At 39.4% G+C, this 20,412-nt stretch overlaps 1 protein-coding gene and 1 long non-coding RNA gene across 9 annotated transcripts in view; both read left to right on the top strand.

The window, feature by feature from the left end:
* Nucleotides 1–19,434, top strand: part of LOC132250400 (uncharacterized) — a 49,897-nt gene extending 30,463 nt beyond the window's left edge. Inside the window, exon 3 of the long non-coding RNA XR_009462106.1 lies at nucleotides 10,755–19,434. This is a non-coding gene — a long non-coding RNA (uncharacterized LOC132250400). The remainder of the gene's footprint in view (nucleotides 1–10,754) is intronic.
* The window catches only part of B3GALT1 (beta-1,3-galactosyltransferase 1), a 403,400-nt gene that overhangs the window by 98,941 nt on the left and 284,047 nt on the right, over nucleotides 1–20,412 (top strand). The window lies entirely within an intron of this gene.

Raw genomic sequence — 20,412 nt, 5'->3', positions numbered from 1 at the left:
GCATATGGCAGAGCACCACCATGACAGCAGGGCCCGGGGGAGGGGGGGGGGCAACAGTGCTCCTCTCCTTAGCCTGTGGTTTTGTAGGTGTAAATTGTTGCTTGTTAACGCCTACAAAACCAGGACTAAGGAGAAGAAATAATCAATACAGACAATCAACTGTCCCAAGACAGAGACAGTCAGTTGCACAAGCACCCATGTCACAAGTTTTGCCTTTCAGTAGCCAGAGGTGCAGGGCCCCAGAACCCAGAAATCCTGCACCTATCTCCTTGACAGCTTGCAGGCTTTGTGGCCGCAACAGGGGCTACCATCCCTGCAGCTTTCACCCTGTTGCGCCTTAACACACAGAGTGTCACCTGTGTCACGAGTTTTGCTTGTCCACAGCTTGAGGTGCAGTTCCCCTCAAACTCCTGCACTTATCTCCCTGAAACTTGGCAGGCTTTGTGGCCTCAGTAGGGGCCACCACCCCTGCAATTTTCAGCCTACTGTGCCTTAACACACACAGGGTCATCTATGTCACGAGTTTTGCCTGTCAGCAGCTTGAGGTGAAGTTCCCCCCAAACCCCTATCATCCTGCAACTTGGCAGGCTTCATGGCCTCAGCAGGAGTGACCACTCCTGCCATTTTGACCACACTGTGGCTTAACACATACATGTGACATGAGTTTTGCTTTCAAGAATTCGGGATGCAGTTCCCCCCAAACCCCTGCACCGATCTTGAAAATTGGCAGGCTTCATGCTCTCAACAGAGGCTACCACCCTTCGAGTTTCATCCAAATCAGACAAAAAACAACAAAGTTATAGCTATTTCATTGATTCCCCATTATACCCTATGACCAGATCTCCGACGTGGCTCAGAAGCTTTGCAAACTGCTTCAGAAAGTCTAAAGAAGCCAGCGCTTCAATCTGGACTGAGGCATCTGAAGCGTCTCCAGATCCAAAGCACATTCTGAAGCCTTGCACAGCCCTAGAAAAAAATCTCCCAAGGGAAATTCTGCATGGAACAATAAACTCTAGATGGCACAGAACATTAAGGAAACACAGAAGAAAGAAAAAGATCTGGATAGCCATAGTGATGGGATTCTGTATTTCTGACCCTATGGTTTCTCTTGTCCATATCTTACTACCTTCTTGGGATTCTTTCCTGTACTTGTCTCTATTTTGGGACTTGAAAATATGTAAACAGGGCATTCAGGTATGTCTATGCAGCATAAGGCAATACCATTGTACTGGACACAATACCCACTCTGTGCGTTAGCTCCTGCAGAGGAAACAGCAAAACTGTGCTGGTGTGGTGCTGTATACGAGCACCAGTGTATTCTGCCTCTCAATGCACATCCCCAGCTACACTGATTTCAGTCTGGGAGCTAATGTACACACAGAACAGGTGTGGCATGTTGCAGTATGGTGCTGGCTTGTACCATGTAGACATATACTTAGACACTATTGGAATTTTTTTTTCCTAAACATAATCAATATTGTTTCAACAGAACTTTTTTTTTCTGAACAAAAATCATTGTGTTGAATTTCGTCCAAAATCTTCTTCAGACACTTGCCAAGGACAAGAGAGACCTGGGTACAAGTTTCTGGTCCTTTCAACACTACCTGTGTGACCTTGAGCACGTCACTTAGTCTCTCTATAACTTTTTGTAAAATGGGGATAATAGTCATTCCATATCTCACAGTCATGTCATGAGAGAGACATTAAAATTGTGACGCTCACCAATATTACAGCAAGAAGAGCCCAATTAATCCCTAAATTATATTTATTGAGGCAAGGATTTTGTTTTTTGTGACCAGATTTATAATTGGAAGAGATGGTAGACAAGCTTTTCAGGGACATCAGTTGTGACCTGAGAAGGGCGTTTTGTGCCCAAAAGCTTGTCTAACATCTCTCCTAATTATATAGCCAGTCTAATAAAAGGTATCACAAAAAAGATATCATCAAAAAAGAAACCCTTGGCTCTTGTATGTTTCCTGGACCATCACAACTACAACAACACTCCAACTATAGATAAATTGAATCATTCACTTCTTTTTATTGTTACCTTCAGCACAAAATATGCAGCTACCGCTTTGCTTGTGCTGTCAGGCAGGCGCTCCTCACTTATTGCTAGAATGAATGAATGACCATTTTTGAAGCTGTCGCATCACAAACAAACCTCATAACTGGCTGTCTCACTTGACTAACGTGTAATACAACCCTGGAAATAGTAGCAAAGCACAGACAGTCTCCTTGTTCATTAATATATTTGCCAATGAAATGATGATAACATGCAGAGCTGTTGTGAGAATTAATACTAAGGACAAGTTTGTGGAGTCCTTGCGCACTACTGAGTACTTGCTCGTGAGAGTACTCTGGTTTCAGTGGGTATGCTTGAGTAAGTAATCCTCATCAATCTGCCACTTTTGCCTTTATCATTTCTACAAATGCTGCAAAACTGTTTGTTTTCATGCCTTCATATAGAGTGGGGGAAAAGAAATCCTCCTGAGTGAACTACAAGCCCTATTTTTGATTGCTGTGAATCCAGTAACGTGACACAACTTTGCTACAGCTGACCTACAAGATTTGAAATTACTAAAGTGCTATAGAGACAAAATAAAAGATAGAAAGGCTTATTGCTACACTATATGAGATCGAAAGCTTATAATATTTTTTGAAAAAATGCCAGCAAAAACTACGAAAAGATGAGATGTGGAAAGCTGCATTAACAGAACAATTTAGTTCAAAACTAAATATCAAACATGACAGATTTACATTTAGCATGGCCAAAGAAAGGGTCAGTATGAGGATAGAGGAATATTATGTAAACAGGTTGCATGACATACCATGGATTTACAATTTCCAGAAGCAATAAAAACATTTTTTTTTCTGCATGCCTACTCACTTGAGGTGATAAGCATTAAAATCAGAGATTGTCATGGTTGATTGGCTGGAATTGGCAAGAGGGTTAGAAATATCTGAAGAACATACCACAATGATGGAAGATGACATGTAAAAATGCAGATGTACAACCATGTCCAGAGGACACAAAGGAAAACAAAGCAGTTCTTCAAGAGTATGTCAACACTGATCCTAGTGCTCTAGGTTTGCTCGTGCTTCCAGCACATGAGGTCAGAGTTTTTGAATGTCAGCATCTATCAGGAATGCATGCGTGTCCTGTGCCTCCTTGTGTCCCCATACAGAGGTGTAAAGGGCAGGATAGTCACCATTCTCCCTTAGTTTCTTTTAGTGTCTCTGGTGGTGTGATGAAATCTAGCCCTGTCCAATATTGTTTAGCACTTGCTAAGCCTAGCCTACATAGTCAAGAATTCTCCTGCTCAAAAAAAAAATGATGACTTAATTGGACTCAAGATAAAGAAAGAATGAAAGATGAGAGGATGATATCCTCTCTGTAGAAAATGGGGGGTGGTTCTCTGCACTGACTAGCACAGATGATGGTCGACTTCAAGGGACCCTCTACACGTTTCAGGTATTGTGCAATTAACTGGTTAATTGTGCAATTACTTGGAGACCAGCTACAAGTGCAAAGTATCTATCACACAATAAAAAGCTCCAAGTATGCCTCAAAATGCGTACTAACTTTATAGCTGGTTGCTGGCAAGAATTAATTTGCATGTGTAGCAGGGCCTCTCAACCACAAGGGTGCACCATGCCTAGCGTAAAACCCTTAAGCCCTAAAAATCATGCAGCTGTGATCCCTAGGGTGAAGGGGTTTCACCCCCCCCCCCCAAGACCTGAATTCTATCTCTACCCATCTTGTGATGGACAGCCATAGGGGAAACCAAATGGTTTAGTTTTAGCCCTTTTCTTCCAGGAACAGTGACACTTCAGAAACTGCACATATTGGAGCATCCTTCAAGCATCACTTCTGAACCAGAGGTTCAGCAGCAGCTCCCAAACCAGAACTAAAAATGCCATCTTTAGCTGTCATTCCCTTCAGCAAACATATCACACCAAGGTCCAGCAATGAAAAGAAACCAAAAAAGGGGCTAATAGCCCCAGCATTAATCCCAACACAAATAGATCCCATACTGAAGATGAGCACCAGAACGCAGGAGCTACATGGAGTGCCAGCATACTTCTAGGAACTATTCCATGTCTTCTTGAAAGAAAGAACATAACGTAACTCCTTTAAGCCCTTCTATCCTCCATGTAGAAACCATTAATTCTGGCCAACATCAATCTGGGACTTGTCTTTCCTGTGTTTAGGCAGGAACCCCATAGAAAACACAGAGGTATGTCTACAGTGCCTGAGGACCACACTGGAGAGCACCACAGTGAATCATGGTATACTCACTCGGCGTGTGCTTTCCCTTAAAATGGATGTAAACATTACTGCCTTATTGTGGTGCCAGGTATACACTTCTAAGCTTTCTCAAGAGAATGAGCTACTGGCATGCACCCAACAACACATTCAAGTGGCTATATTTTATGTCTTTTGTGCAGGAAGCCCCACAAAAGGAGACATCTCTTTCACGCTTTGTCAGAAAAATGCCAAGTTCTAGATACGGTGTCAGCAACATAGGTTAGCCAAGATGAAGTTCTAACTTGTAGGACTTTGTAATGGCTTGGGGAACATCTTGAGCAGACAGTACGTGATCAAAACCATGAGTACTTACTGAAGATGTCCATCTTGGAACAGAGATTTGATAGACCTATTAACACCAGGTATGTCAACAAGAATTAGACCCTTTGCTTCAGAGATGGCACAAGTCCAGGAGTCTGAAGCTTCTTACATGCTTTCTCATTGATCCCTTTGATTCCTAAGGTGATAGCCAAAATTTGGTGAGATACATCCCCATTCATATTTGCAAGTTCTTTACTGACTGAGGCAACTTTGGCAGACAGATCTGCTGAAAATGGCTTGCGTTCAGCTCATGAGCTGACTGGATCTTTAGTAAAGTCATGGACAGATCCAGACCACTAGTCTCTGTATCTAACCACGTGGCCAAGGTAGCTGAATACCACTGAAACAGATTGCTCTCTACAAGTTAAAGCAATTTTGGTACAGAGCAGGAAGTCACATAGCAGTAAGATTTACTCATTGAAGTGGAAGAGACTCTCAATTTAAGAAGCTCAACAGTTCTGTCTTTGATACCATACTTTCTTAACTGCTGGTTGAATTTAAAAGAGGCTGGCCATCATCTAGTGCAGCTGTCCAATTTGCAGTAATTTTGGCTTGTCATCCTCTGGTTCAGGTTTTTCTCATTGTTCTGTCACTTGGTGGAAGCAGGTTCTCTCAAAGGCCTGTTACATGTTTCTGCACCTGAATCCAATCTGACTCTGGGACCTCAGCATTGCCCTCCTAAATACCATGGAGCACTCCTTCCTTCATACTTCTTTCAGGATGGTCTCTCACCTTCAAGACACTCTTTCTGTTTGCCATCCTGTCCACTAAGGAGTATTAATGACTGGACCTCCCTAGAAAAGGTTACAGAAGGAACTGGCCTGAAGATCTCACCATAAATTCTTCCCCAGGGTGGTTTCTAAATTTCACATCCAACATTCTATCAATTTAGCAGTCTTTTTCCAAAATCCCCACTCTGCCTTGAGAAAAATGAAACTTCATCCTCAGGATGTATCCAGGACATCAAGATGTGTCATCATTTTTGGAGTCACAAACAGATGTTCTAAATGTCTGGTCACTTCATCACAGAGGTTGGATTACATAATCTAGGTGAATAACAGTATATCTCCATGCATTACCAAAGGGCCATGCATACCTTTTCAATGAAATATCAGGTCTCATATCAAATATCATCAGAACTTATGTAACATCATCTACCTTTTTCAGAAATATATTAATATGAGACATCTCAAAAGCAGTGATGCAGAATAACCCCATTAACCTTTGTCAATATTATTCACTGGAGTTGGCTGCTAAATTCGATACCAAGTTTGGGAGAGTTGTATTATAATCACTGTTTGCTTGAGATTCTGAATGAGGTCTTCAATCCCACCATCCAGGGAGGACAATGCTAGTCAGCTACTTATACTAGAATTCACACTAACAGCCCAAGAACAGAGAACAGGGATGCAATATACTGTGGTAGCCATCACTGATTCTATGATTCACTTTCCATTCCTGATTGCTAGAATTCTCAACAAAAAAATGGACTCAAATTGTGCAAGAGGTGAAGGAGGGCCATGGCCTTCCTCAAGGAGTATGAGAAGACACAGGTATTTATGCATGTCTTATGGATACCGCTGTTCAAAAAACTGCAACCTGCTCACATGAGGCATATGAACTCCTACAGTAGAAACAACAGACAACATAATTTCTCTAAAATCAATCAAGGTAAGTTATTTTTCCCCATAGAAATAGGTTTGCAATAGTTGTACTGATCTGCAAGAAGCAGACCAAATTGTTTTGCCAATTAATTGTTAGGAAGAAAAGTAAGCAGAGGTACACATAAGGAAAAAATAGTGAATGAGTTTCAGAAGGATAGTCGTTACACCAGAGATTTCCCGTGTGACTCTGTACAAGAATAGATGTTCTGATGTTTGCAAGAGGTCCCAATATTAAGATAGCCATAAAAAATGCATATATAATTGCCATATTTTAAGGAAGAGAGCAGGGGTCCCTCAACATGGGTAAGGAAAATGCCACATGTGCATGCAGAGATGATCCTAGCAGGGTGCGGGTCCCAGGGCAAATCAGCCTGTGCTGGGCCCGGACACGACAAAGCCACCAGTGGCACGTAGTCACCAGCACTAGGCAGGCCCTGCAGGAGGGGCCACAGCTGCTCCACCCGGCTCCATGGGGTCCTCCAAAGCATGGGGCCTGGGGCGGTTGCCCTGATTCAACACCCATAGGGACAGCCTTGCAAGCATGGCAGGAGGCATGATTGTGGAATGCAGCATAAGATCCTATCGCACCGTATTGGTGATCCTGGACTCCCCTTGTACTGGCAAATAGCAACTCCCACAGCTGACAGGATTTTCAGCCCCGGCTGCATGTGGGGCACAGCTGGGTCTAAGTTCCATAAGCTGTGGGACTCTCAGCTCTGGCAGCCATATGGTCCATCATGGTTGGGAGATTGCAGCAGCTGTGGTCTCCCAGCCACAGGGGTATATGGTGTGCCTCTGTGGCAGGGATATTAAAGCAGCTGGGGTGTCAGCCACAGGGTGCATGGTGCACTCTTATGGCTGGGAGATAGCAGCAGGTGAGGTCTCCCAGCCACAGACTACAAATGCAAATTGAAGCTGGATAGCAACAAGGTGTAAAGTTATTACTCATTTTGAGCAATAACTTTATAGCTGGTTGGACATTTTTAAGGTGCCAGAGTTAATTTCCAGGTATAGCCGGCCTAAATTAATTGTGCAGTTAACCAGGTAATTGTGTGATAGATTTATAGAAGGGGGCTTAGTTAGTTGTTTTGTTATATATTTAAGTGCTATGAAAACTGACATGTTATGGATTTTGGGCCATCTATGAGTATATTAGATTAAACTTTTGAAAAATATTGATATCATTTTGTTAAAGTCCCATTAATGGGATGATTGACCCTATGATGCAAAGAGTTCTTTTGTGTCTACTTTCCAAAATCTAACTTTAAATGAAAAGGCATTAAAAGTACAGCTGCCACATTTTGATGACAAGTGCTACTACACTGGAAGTATATTACAGTGAAACAGTCTGTTGGGTAAGTCTAATGAATACTGTGCCAAGGTTACTTCAGACATGCATCAGATGGAAAATCACAAGGATGCAATATGGACAGAAATCTTCCAAAATTAATCACTGTTTGTTTAAAGTTATAGGAGAGTTCATCAGTTTGAAAAAATATAAAAGGCTGGTGTGTTAGGTTGGTAGTGGGGGACGTTCTGTAATTTCATCCTTGGCTGAGGTCTTCAAGTTCATAAACTCAACCAAAAGAAATAGTGTTGTTTTCAATGCAAATAAAAAGATTTTTCTTTTGGAGGACACAAAAAGGAACCTTATTAGGTTGTGAGGGACTTTTGCAAGTCAAAAATATTCCAAAAGAATTTTAAATAAAGATATGGCTTTTTAATATTCATTTAATGATTTATTTTCTCTGAAAGAGTTCTGATATATTAGATAGATATCTAGGCTGTAAGAGCCAGGATTACTCCAGATAATGCTGAGAAAGTAAAGGATTTTGGGGGGGGCTTTGGTGGGGGGTTAAGGTACAGCAAATTATGGAACTAAATTTGTAAAAGAATTTTAAAATTTAAGTGCACAATGATAGACTCATGAATATTAATCTTTAAATTATTCTGAAAATAATTAGAGAAGATTATGATGTAACTGTAGAGGAATTGGTACTATTTTTCGTTCACTTTTCTTTAGATTTTTTAAAAAAATGTGTTTGGGTTCTGTGGATGGGGTAGTATTTGATTTTGGTTCTTGGCTTTATTATTTTCCAAGAGCTTTGTTTTATTTGCTGTAGATCTTCAAAAATGCCAACATCAGAAGAATAGAATAGATGAACTTTTCAGGTCAAAGTATGCAGCTATTGGAAGGTAAACCGGGGATAATTTCTTGGTGCTGTTCCCCTTTATCTAAGTATTAGAGGAAGGAAATTTTGAAAGAGGCGTTTTAAGGACAGTGTCCTTAAAGCTTTAAAGCTTTTGGAGTGATCTTAGTTCATTGCCATATTCTAAAGGAAAGGAAATCTTGTTCCCTTGGTGATCAAAAAGCATATTTGAAGGATAAATAATATTTCTCATTAGGATACTATTGACAAAACTGATGAAGTGGCAAATCTAAAATTAGCCTTTGAAGGTTAAGTAATTGTTTGGGATGGGAATATGAACTGCAGAGTAAGAAATCCCAAAGCCCTTCATATCTTATCAGATAATGGTATTTATTAGCAGAATACACTTTTACTTTCTGAACTTCTAATTGCTTACACTGAAAGCTCCTTCCATTGACGCCCTGATGAAAATGAACTAAACACTTAGGAAAACAATATGAACAAGCCAACCATATTACTGTAAAACTAAAGAAAGAAGAAAATGAAAATAGTTTGGATTTTCAGAATAGTTTTATCACTAGCAACACATCCCTGGGAATATTATTATTTGTAATGTCAAAATGAAAAATGGTCATAGAAATAAATTATTCATTTTACATATATGGACATAAATATATCTGCAAACAAAGAAGCTTTTGAAAATTCACAGAAAAAGCTTGTGCCTTACATTTTTTTATAAACAGAAACTTCCATCTAGGCTGTTAAAATGTATATAATGCTGCACCCTTCTTATTTCAAAACTATTATCTGATGTTGTTTTAACAACAGATGTACCAAACCAAAAGCACTGTCTTTATTAAATGTATTTAAATGTATTCTGAATGAAGCTTGCATTTTTTTTAGATATGAAACCCTGTGCATAAATAGTTGTGAAAATTTTAAAATACTGCTTTAAAATTATTTTTGAAACTATATTAATTTCAATTTTGTCTGAATTTGTCTTAAAACTTACATATCTGCATTCATAGGCTACAGTATTATATAGGTTTCAGTATCTTCATGCTTGCAAAACGTTTCACTGATTTCTTCTTTTAGATATATGTAAATGATTTTACCAAACTAATATATATGTTTAAATATTTAGACATTGAAATATAGCAAGCAAGCTGTTTAGGGTGTGATTTTTCTAAGGCACAAAACATTTGGGCACCCACATATTTGAACTGAGTGTCAAAATGGGATTTCCAATCTCTTTGAAAAATCCCTTATTTTCAGTATTTGAATGATTTGAGTATCCCTAATAATTCTATCAGTTTCAAATTCCGAAAGCTATAACCGTCACTGAAATTGAGGACTCTCAGCTGCCCTGGCCTATGGAACTAGAAATCATATCTTGCTCTCTATAACTATACATTTATGGCACTGTATTTCCAGTATTTTCATTGGACCTACCATGGATTTCCAGGAACGAAACTGAGATTAGAATCTGCCCTTGCAGTTTAGGGCTCAACACACTCCTGGATCCTTGCCTCACCTTCCATAATCTTAAATCTTTCTTTATGTTCAAAACATTAAGTCATCCTCTTGGGGCACTGTGTAAGTCAGGCTACATGGAGTATGTTCATTGTGTGCATTGCCACCTTCATTCTTGTGTGGGATCGGATAAAGAACTGCTGGGGCAATTGTATCCCTTTGCAGACAGGCTGTTGCATAGGGCAAAGCTTTTACATGGTGGTTTACTACATCTCTGTCATATGCCAAATTAAATCTGGAGGTCAGATACATAAATGACCCCAGCCAAGTCTGATCCTTGTACTGTGTGGGAGAGTCTTCTGCCTTCTGCAGGTAAAAGTGGGCACATTTCTCAGCCTTTTCTTTAGCTCTTTGGGGGAGTGTGTTAGTTCTGAGTAAAATAATAATAATAATAATAATAATAACAACCTGAGATTGTAAACCTACCTCTCCTGTGAACTTCATTGAACTGGGATGTTATCAATAGACAAGAACTTTTAAGCACTCCCTCTTCTTCCATCCAAATTAATCTCCATTTTGTCTGAATTGAGTTTTAGCCACCCACTCTTTATCCAGATAAAATTCAGATAGATATTAGCAGAACTGTTTACATAAGTAGATGTAGAACTGCCAGCTAGACAGAGGCAGCAAACTATCAGTTTCCTGGCTATACAGAAATCAGTCTGGCTTTCTGCTAATATTTGTGTATGTCCTTTTTGGTCCTCCTGTTATCAGTCTAGAGAAATGACTAGCATAAACTTCTTCCCATGACGTTTCCATCTCACTGATCCTTTCCAGAGCAAAAGGAGAAATGACACCCATTAACCCCAATGGGGACAAGATTTCACCTACAGGACTGAATCGGCTGCTCAGTGAGGTTAGTGAAAGAATCCCATTGGCTCTAAGGGGCTCTGGATTACATTCATAGTGGAAGAAAACCACCTCACCGGCATGAAACGATCTCATGCAGTATCCTCATCTTGAAAATGTGAAGGTATTTTGGGCTGAACTCAGCCCTCTAATTAGTACAAATTGTATATATGCCAGTACTAAAATGGAAACAATTTAGATTTTGTTCATAAATCATGTACAAATATTATCTTTTATTTTTAGACATTAATTAGACTTAGAGGAATTCTTTTGTCACTCTACCAATTTTTCATAGAAAGGTAACTCTTGTTAATACATTATGTCTGTAAATAATTCTGACAGTAGGTGATAAAAGGACTGGAATTGCATTTTGAGCAAGTTCAGAATTTTCTTTAATTATAAAAGTTCTAGGACTAGTTATTGATGTAAAAATAATGAGAAAAATCTCATCTTTGGTAGGGAATATATATTAAATGTTCTTAATGAAAACGTACATGATTTTGTACATTGTTGGTATTTTCGTCCCCCCTCCCCCTGCTACTTGTTGTATGGAAGATTAATCTTTATTTTATTGAAAAAGCACACACATTTATTTGAACTACTTTTATCTGAATGTGATAAAATAAAAGAAGCTAGGAACAGATTATGTTTTCAGTTACTCTAGTGAAATTCTGGACAAAGTCTATTAAATCAGTGAAGTTTTCTGGTGTGACTAATGGCAAAATCTGGCTCTTCTTTTGTGAATTAGCATTAAGTATTTCACTGGATATATGCCTGTTTATTATTGTTTTTCACTGGGTCATTAACATTAAGAATGTCATGTTGATTTTTCTTTTAGCTAGAGAAAAACACCAAAAAAGAAATATGATTAAAAACTTTGACATTTTTCACACTTAAAATTTTCAGGTTTCTATTCCATCAGTTAAATGACTATCCAAAGCCCCATTACTCCTGCATTACCAGATAGGGCTCCATTCTGCAATCCTTATTCCAAGAGAAGCTTGAACTATATAAGACCCATCATTACTGTTGATCCTTTTTTCTGTTTGAAAAGTACATTTTCTTTTTGTAGTCCTTTTATTCTTCCATCTTCCTACGTAACACCCCCTTTTGTTTTTATCACCCTCTGTCTTTTGATTCCAGAGAACAAATCTTCAGTCTCAAATTCTTGCTCCTAAGTTTTTTTCTGCTATTAAGAGATTCAGTATTATCTTTGTTCTTCCTAAAAGAGAGCCACGTCCCAGTATGCTCAATACTTTGACAAATTCTCATGGCACAGATGCATTAACATCAGCATTTCAGAAGACCTGGGAAAATCTAATATCCTAGTTCAGAAGTGCACATAATATAAATAAATAGATGTTCTATAAGCTATCAAATATAGAAGATGCTGTATACACGGCACCTTTCAAAATGTTTGCTGCTCTAAGTAAATTTTAAGCTGCTGAAGTTCAAATGGGTTTCTTATTATTTCTGAAAACATGGACAATTTGAAAAGTTTTCTTCACCCTTTTTCAAAAGTACATAGCAACAAATCACAAAACGTTTTATTTATGATTATGTGATTAAACTAATGCACTGGTTATTGTCACTACTTCCAAGCAATCTGGAAGATTTGGACTCTTGCAGAGGATGATTTCCTTGTTAGAAGGGAAACAAATGGATACAGACACTGTGTATTCTATCCTCATCCATATTTATTTAAATATGTGTACTTTAAAACTGGGATATGAGATAGTGAAAGCAGTGAAGAGGTTATGGCTCATTAGCCTGACATGCCACCTCAAGAGTTCCAAAAACCAACTCGTTTTGATCCTCCAGTATTTCATTTCCCTTCCCACTGTTTCAGGAGCTCAGGGCCAAATTCATTATCTGTGTAACTTTGCTAAATCAGTTAAATTTCTGTCCACAGGCATAAGAATACACTATGATCCCTTGCCCCCCTTTACATCTCCCATCAAACCCGCTGGCCACGTCCCCACGAGTGGGAATGTGTAGTTTTTGGTGCCTCAAAGCCTTTTGAGGCATTATAAAACTCACATGGCGCTTATGAATCCATTCACCGCACTGCATATTCACAGTGTGGAAGCAAAGTTAGATACCAGGAAATTGCAGTATCTAAAAAAATGCAGCAGAAAAAAGTGGGGCAGCGCCCATGACTGTAGTATGCATTGGCAGAAACCAGAGCCATGCCCCGGTTGCCGGCCAGGGTCCATGCACCCAGATCACATGGGCCTCCTGCTCCAGAAAGCCTCCAGGGCTGCAGGTAAGGCTGCTGGGGCCAGCCCAGGTGCTGGCCCCAGCCTCCTCTACTCCACCTGGGGCAATTTGCTGCGTGCCAAACCACACATACTGGGGCATGCCCAGGGACAAGCAGAACAACTAGCACTGCTATTTGTCCCCAGGGAAACGTGCATTCCTGCTCATGGAGACGTACCCTTTACCACTCTTTTACACAATTGCAGCTCTGTTGATTGCAACCAAGTAGCTGCTAATTTCACACTCCAAGCAGATGAAGAATTAGGAGACTTGCCCACATAATGGTTGCAATGAAAGTCATAATCCCACTTTGTGCAGCTCAGCTATCCACTGAAGCCTCCCTTGAATTAACATTAAAACATCATTTGGACTTGTCAAGAATGGAGCCGGGCCTTAATCCTGTAACTTGCAAGGCAATTGGATTGCTGGGGGAGCAGGAGCATGCCCTTCTGGTCTGTGGCTGGTCTGAATGCAACATTTCACTCTCTTAAATAAAAGAATAAAAAAAAATCTTTCTGATGTTAACTGATCATCAATTTTGAAGGTGTCCATTATTCTCACTTAAATATATGTACAGTACTCAATTAATTCAACTTCCTACTGAGATGGGTATATTTCCAGTCTCTTTTGAATAGAACACATCTATCCTTTTCAGATATAACTGAGCAATGAATCCTGGGTTTCATCTCTTTTCCTTTTTGCCAAAATATGACAAATTAAGCTAAAAGTAAGCAAAGGTAGGTGATAGACCGGTACACTAGCAAGATAATGGGTTTCAGATAGACAAAAACATTCAGATTATAGTATGCAGAAGCAGATAGTATGGCAATAGAAAAAGCTTTAAAACAGAGACAGGGATTAGAAAGAAGAAAAAGTCAGAGCAAAACATTCAAGTAATCAGCAGTTTCTGGAATTACCCTACAGTTCCTACTCCAACAGAATTTCTGTTGCAGTAAATAGGTTTCAAGTGCTCAGTCACTTTCAAGATCAGGTCCCCTAAAACAAACAAAAAAATTCCATGATTTGCCCTATTATTTGATAACATATCAGAGATTCTTGCTACTTATTTGTCGTTTAGGTAAGTAAAGGAAGGAGGACAACACACTCCAATAATTAAAAGGATGGAGTCAGGCAATAAATCTGGAGAAAACATTGGGAAGAAGAAGATAAAAAAAACAGCACCACACAGAAAGGGGAAGCAACACAATCAGGCTTGGCCTAATAGTATAAAAGTAGCAGCACAAGGAAAAGTACAAGAAGAAAGCTATAATATGTATTACTATCAGTCAGTCTATATTGTAAATTATTAGACTAGGTTGTGGAAAACAATACTACTTCTAAATGCTAGCAAAAATAATAGAACATATTACAGAATCTGTTATGATGATCATAGCAAGAGGATATTTGCATCATTTCTCTATGTACCCCCTACCTCAATTTTTTTGCTTTCTACAAGTATTCATTTTTAAGCGATCCCTTATTTTGAGACATGTTTCATATGATGCTCATTGTGTTAATTCATCTAGTTATACTGTTTTGTAGTAAAAAGATATGCATTTATAATGACATTTTCAAACTACTTAATAATAGTGACATTCTGAAATAACTATTTTCTGTATGTTATATACATATATAAGAACCAAAGGTCTATATTGTATCATACCGATGGTCCATTTAGCTCACCATCCTTTCTCTGACAATGGCAAGAGTGCATGGTTTAGATAGAAGGAGAGCAATGAACCTTGTATAACGGGAGTAATCTATCCCCCTGATACTTCCTGACACCCATCATCATCAGTTTAGAGATTTCAGAGGATACATATCTGACTGTTCTGTTTAATATCTATTAATGAATTTATCATCCATGAATTTGTCTAGTCCCTTTTTGAACTTGCCTAGATTATCTGCTTCTACAACCTCCTGTGGTAATGAGTTTCACAAGTTAACCAAGTACTGCACAAAAAGGTACTTTCTCTTGTTTTAAACTTGTCCCCTACTAAATGTCAGTGGGAGCCACCTAGTTCTACTGTTCTGGGACTTGGTGAATAGGCGTTCCCTATTCACTTTGTCCACATCCTTCATGATTTTATAGACCTCAATTATATCCACCCTCAGCCTGCTTTCCAAACTGAAGAATCCTAGCCTTTTCAGGCTCTCCTGGTATAGTGACTGTTCCTTATCATTTTGGTTCTCTATACCTTTTTTAATTCTACTACATCCTTTTTGACATGTGGAGACCAGAACTGCACACAGTACATATAGATACATTACACAGTATGTACTTTTTATATTTTCTGAGCATTATGCAAGCTAAGAAAGTGCACTTAGAACTTAACAAATATATTCTAACATAGCAAATATATGTAGTAAAGTTATATTAACTTATATTGTAATATAAGGCTGATTATAGTCACTGTTGGAAAACTGGAAATACAGAAATTGAGACAACTATATAGTTCTGTACTGCCATTAATTATTTGACTTCATTTTTCCTAGAAAGAGGAAATGTTTTCAACTTAATAAGCAATTATCATTATATTAATATAATACATGTGATCTGATTTTCAAAGGTGCCAAGCATCTGCAGTCCTCAGTGACTCCAGTTGGCATTCTTGTCCTTTGTAAATTCTGGCATCCTGTGAATGGTTAGGTAAGGATCAAATGCAGCCTATCTAACTGATGATCTTCATGATGTACTGACAAGAATGAAAGAGGGACCAGAGGGTCCATGTAACAGCAAGAATGAAAGCGGGACCAGAAGATCTGTTTAACAGCAAACTCTTCTGGCTTAACCCATTTTTCAGCCTCTCTCCAATATACCATAAGACCTTGAAACCTTGCTTACATAACTACACAATGAGTTCCTAAAGAGCTACATGCCACCTTCCCATCCCTCCAGCACTGATAGTTGCTGGGGTGCTTAACTGTATATGACATCTGAAATCTTTTCTCCGCATGTGTACCAGAACCATGGTAAAACATCCCTCCAGCACTGATAGTTGCTGGGGTGCTTAACTGTATATGACATCTGAAATCTTTTCTCCGCATGTGTACCAGAACCATGGTAAAACATTTGCCTCATAAACATAACCTAAACTCAGTAAAAAAGCCAGTGGGAAGAAGAGAACTGTAAGGCTAAGGCACTAGACAGGGACTCAAGAAATAAGGATTCAGTTCCTGGCTTTGCCACACAGTCTTCGCAAACGCAGAGTTTCATCATCGGGATGAAGGACAACACTTGAGGCAACAGAAGGTTCTGTGAGAATTGTACAAATTTACGAGACACCAAACACTGTCTGAGTGGGTGTCACACCAACAAATGTTACAGCTTAACAGTTCACCTTCCTTTGAGTGTAACGGTTTATGTATCCTTGTGGTGCTGTGCCAGTGAAATGAAGAGGTGGAGGGGACCATACTCCAGATTCCAGCATTACAGAACATCAAATTTTCTCCATAAATAATATATCAAATGTTGAAGATCTGGATGAAAGAGAAAAGTTGAAGATATATGGTGCAGAGTTTAAAGTTGCCAGAAATTCAGACTCTGAACACAACTATTATTTTTTCTTGTCTGATTTTACAGACAAAGACAGCTTAGTCTATCACTGAAGTATGAGCCTTCACTTGGGAAGTAATCCAGGGAAAGGGGTAATAGGACTTTATCTTCCCTTAAGGAGCAGAATGTTATTGGATCTGATAGATGGATCAATCTGTCTTTGTATCCGTCAGCATTTCTAAAACACCAGTTACAACAGTGTTCAGAGGTTGTCTGATCCAAGCAGTACTGCTGGGTACATAGTGGACCAAATTATGGACAGATCCTCAGCTGATACAAATAAGCAATTGGAAACTGAAGTTTGGGTTTTGTGCTTCTGTTTGTATGGGGGGTTCTCTGATGGCCAGTATGTTCTGTTCTCTTCCTAAACTAGGATAAACATTTGTGGAAAGAATAGTGAATAATGCATCACCCGTCCTCCAAACCTCAGGTACCACCTTCAGTACCATCCATTCCTACTGGTGAAACTGTGCTCAGACATACCAACAAGTACAGGTTGTTATGCAGTTCTTTCACTTATATCAAAATGCAAATAAATAATAATAGTGTAAAATTTCATTTTAAACACTTCTGTCATACTTCAGCTACTTGTCCTCGAACACTTTATATAAGTGACTAAGCATTATCATTCTTCTGTTTCACATAAGGAAATTGAGGCAGGGAGATGTTAGGTGCCTCGCATAAAGGCACACAAGTCAGCAGCACAGCCAAGAATGTCCAGATCCAGTGTCCTATCTATTGCACCAGGGGTGTCACGCTCATCTGACTCTGGGGGGGCGCCTTGAAATAGCAGCAGTGGCAACATTAACTCCTCTGCTGGTACTGCCAAAGGCACCATTGCTTGCTGTCAACCATGGCAAGAAGCCCTACAGGCTGAATGACCCTCCACCCCAGACTGGATCCGGCGCACAAGCTATCCCTCTACTTGACAATTTGCCTCATCTGACTAAAGCGGCAACTTTTTTCTCATATTTACAGAAGTTAAGGGGGTAATATGTTTTATCCCTCCCATTAAGACAGGGGTGCTCAACCCCAGTCTGCAGTCCAGATCCGCCCGTGGAGCTATGCCATTCAGCCTGCAGGAGTTCCTGTGCATCCAAAAATCTGGTGGCAGGGGAGCAGTAGCACCAATAGCACCTAGCACCAGCTCCCATGCTGTCACATTTCCAAACCTGTAGGGAGCCCCATGGTTTGGATAGTATTCTGATAGTATAAAGTGTTCAAGTATGCAGGGAGGCAGCATGGAGCCCTGATTTTGCAGTGCGGGGCCTGATCCTGTGGTGCAGGGCTGATCAACATGGTGCCAGGCCTTGATCTGGCAGTGCAGGGCCCTAACCTGGATGCTTGGGGCTGAGCAGAGGCAAGACAAGGCCCAGTTCTGGTGAGTAGGATCCCATCCAGCCCACAAACAGGCCCCACACACCTCATCCGGCCCGTGGCCCCAAAAAGTAGAGTATCCCTGCCTTAAGATACTAATTGTCCTTCCTTTCTGGCCAAGTGATAATTCTACAAGTATCCCTGTTGTCTTTCTCCCATCTTACATGTGTTATACACACTGTAGCATGGGTGGAACTTGGGTCTCAGAGCATCAGCTTTTCAAAAGTATCTATAAGAGTTAGGTGCCCAACTTCCATCAGTAATAAGGGAGAGTTTGGCATCTAATTTAGCTGTTTTTGAAAATCCTGTTCTCTCAGTGCATTCACTTGCTCTGTTGCAGTGGTCTAATCTCTCTGAAAACGTTCATAGATTTCATAGACATTAGGACTGGAAGGGACCTTGGAAGATCTTCGGGTCCAGCCCCCTGCCCCAGGGGCAGGAAGTCAGCAGGGGTCATAGGATCTCAGCAAGATAAACATCCAAATTTCTCTTGAAGGCGTTCAAAGTAGGTGCTTGAACCACCTCCGGCAGCAGGCTATTCCAGACCTTGGGGGCTTGGACAGTAAAGAAGTTCTTCCTCATGTCCATCCTGAAACAGTCTTGGAGGAGTTTATGACCATTCAACCTTGTCATCCCTTGGAGTGCTCTGGAAAACAAACGTTCTCCCAGATCCTGGTGAGCATCCCTGATAAACTTACAAGCAGCCATCAGATCACCCCTGAGCCTGTGCTTTTCCAGGCTGAAGAGTCCCATAGCTCTCAGCCTGTCATTGTAAGGTCTGTTTTCCTGACCTCTGATCATGTGCTGGGGCTCTCCTCTGGACTCTCTCAAGCTTCTCCACATCCTTTTTGAATTGTGGAGCCCAAAACTGGATACAGTACTCCATCTGTGGCCTCACCACTAGAACTTAATTTGTTCTAGTGCTTAACCACCCTCATAGTTAGAAATTTCCCCCTACAATCCAACCTTAATATTCCTTGTTGTAATTTAATATCATTATATCATGCTCTATCCCTGCTGCCAAAGAGCACAACCTATCACCATCCATCATAACCATCCTTTAGGTGTTTGAAGACTGTTTTGAAAACCCGTCTTTTCTTCTTCAGACTAAATATCCCATTTCTTCAAAAACATAGTGCAAAGATAAAGAGGAAAATGTAACAGGTAAACTACAAAATAAAATGTAACTATCATAAATACATGCATCTGATTATAGTTATTTCCTGGCCTAGGGGATATAATTTTGGAATTGTGTTTTTATTTTTGTTTTTATTTTTTTATTTTGCTCATATTAAACCACTGGAGATAATTTGATTTGAAGCTGCAGACTGACTGACAGGCTTCTGTGTCCCTCCAATGATACCAAAACGTCTTTCTGAAGTGTCTTTTCAAATATGGTTAATTACATGATGCAAATGCCAGTTTAGCCATCTCTGGCAGGAGAGTAAATGAATTAACTGTCCTTGTTAGGGTCAAGGATGTTTGCAGTCCTTTTTGGATATGGGATTTGATTCTGCAACTGTCAATTAGCTAAGTGACTTCTCAGTGCTGATATTTAGCACTTATTAGAAGTGGTCCAAAAATGAAAAAAAAAAACTAATTGTCAAAATCAGACTCCAAACATATCTAAGCATTACTTTTGACAAAAACCTGCTTGTAAAAACAAAGCATTCTGATAAGTTGAGAGGCAGTTTCAGCATTTTCAGAACAAATATTTTCACATTTTTAAACCAACTTTTTAAATTAAGCTCCAGAAAGCCATTAAAAAGTTAAAAAAGGTAAGAATAAGAATTTTTTATTCTATTAAAACAAAACATTTTAACTCAGAATGATTCCTTTGGAATTTTCTTTTATGGTAAATTATTTTAAAAATTGTTTGCATTTTGCAATAGAAAAAAATCCAATATTATAGAACTGTATCTGTAAAACAAAATCTGGCTTCCACCTAGTGCTAGTGTTTAGTATATGTTAATCACAGTTAAATCGCTCTCCTAGATAGAATCTTCCTGTTTCCAAATTAATCACTGATTTCATGTAACCTAAATATAAAATCCTGTATTGATAGTTTATGCATGAAAAGCTCTGAATATATGTATGAAACCCACTGCATCCACAGCTGTTTTTAGACAAGTAGGAGGACTGAAACAAAGGAGGAATGCTTATATTTACTATAATACCATGCCATATGAGCCACTAGAGAATCAGAATATAAGAAACAAAGACCAAACAAAAGACAGGCAGCACACAGAGACACATGTACAACAAGAAGAAATAGAAAATAAAACAAAGCATCACAGTACCATAGTGGGTGGAGAACAATTACGGAAACAAGGTGCAAAAAAGACCCAACTGCTTAAATTTTACTCCATTCAAAATATGTTTGACATCTTTAAT

This window comes from Alligator mississippiensis, chromosome 4, assembly GCF_030867095.1.
Source record: "Alligator mississippiensis isolate rAllMis1 chromosome 4, rAllMis1, whole genome shotgun sequence".
In the NCBI taxonomy this organism is placed as follows: domain Eukaryota; kingdom Metazoa; phylum Chordata; order Crocodylia; family Alligatoridae; genus Alligator; species Alligator mississippiensis.
Note: the sequence above shows the minus strand (reverse complement) of the source record. Positions and strands in the feature narration are given on the sequence as shown.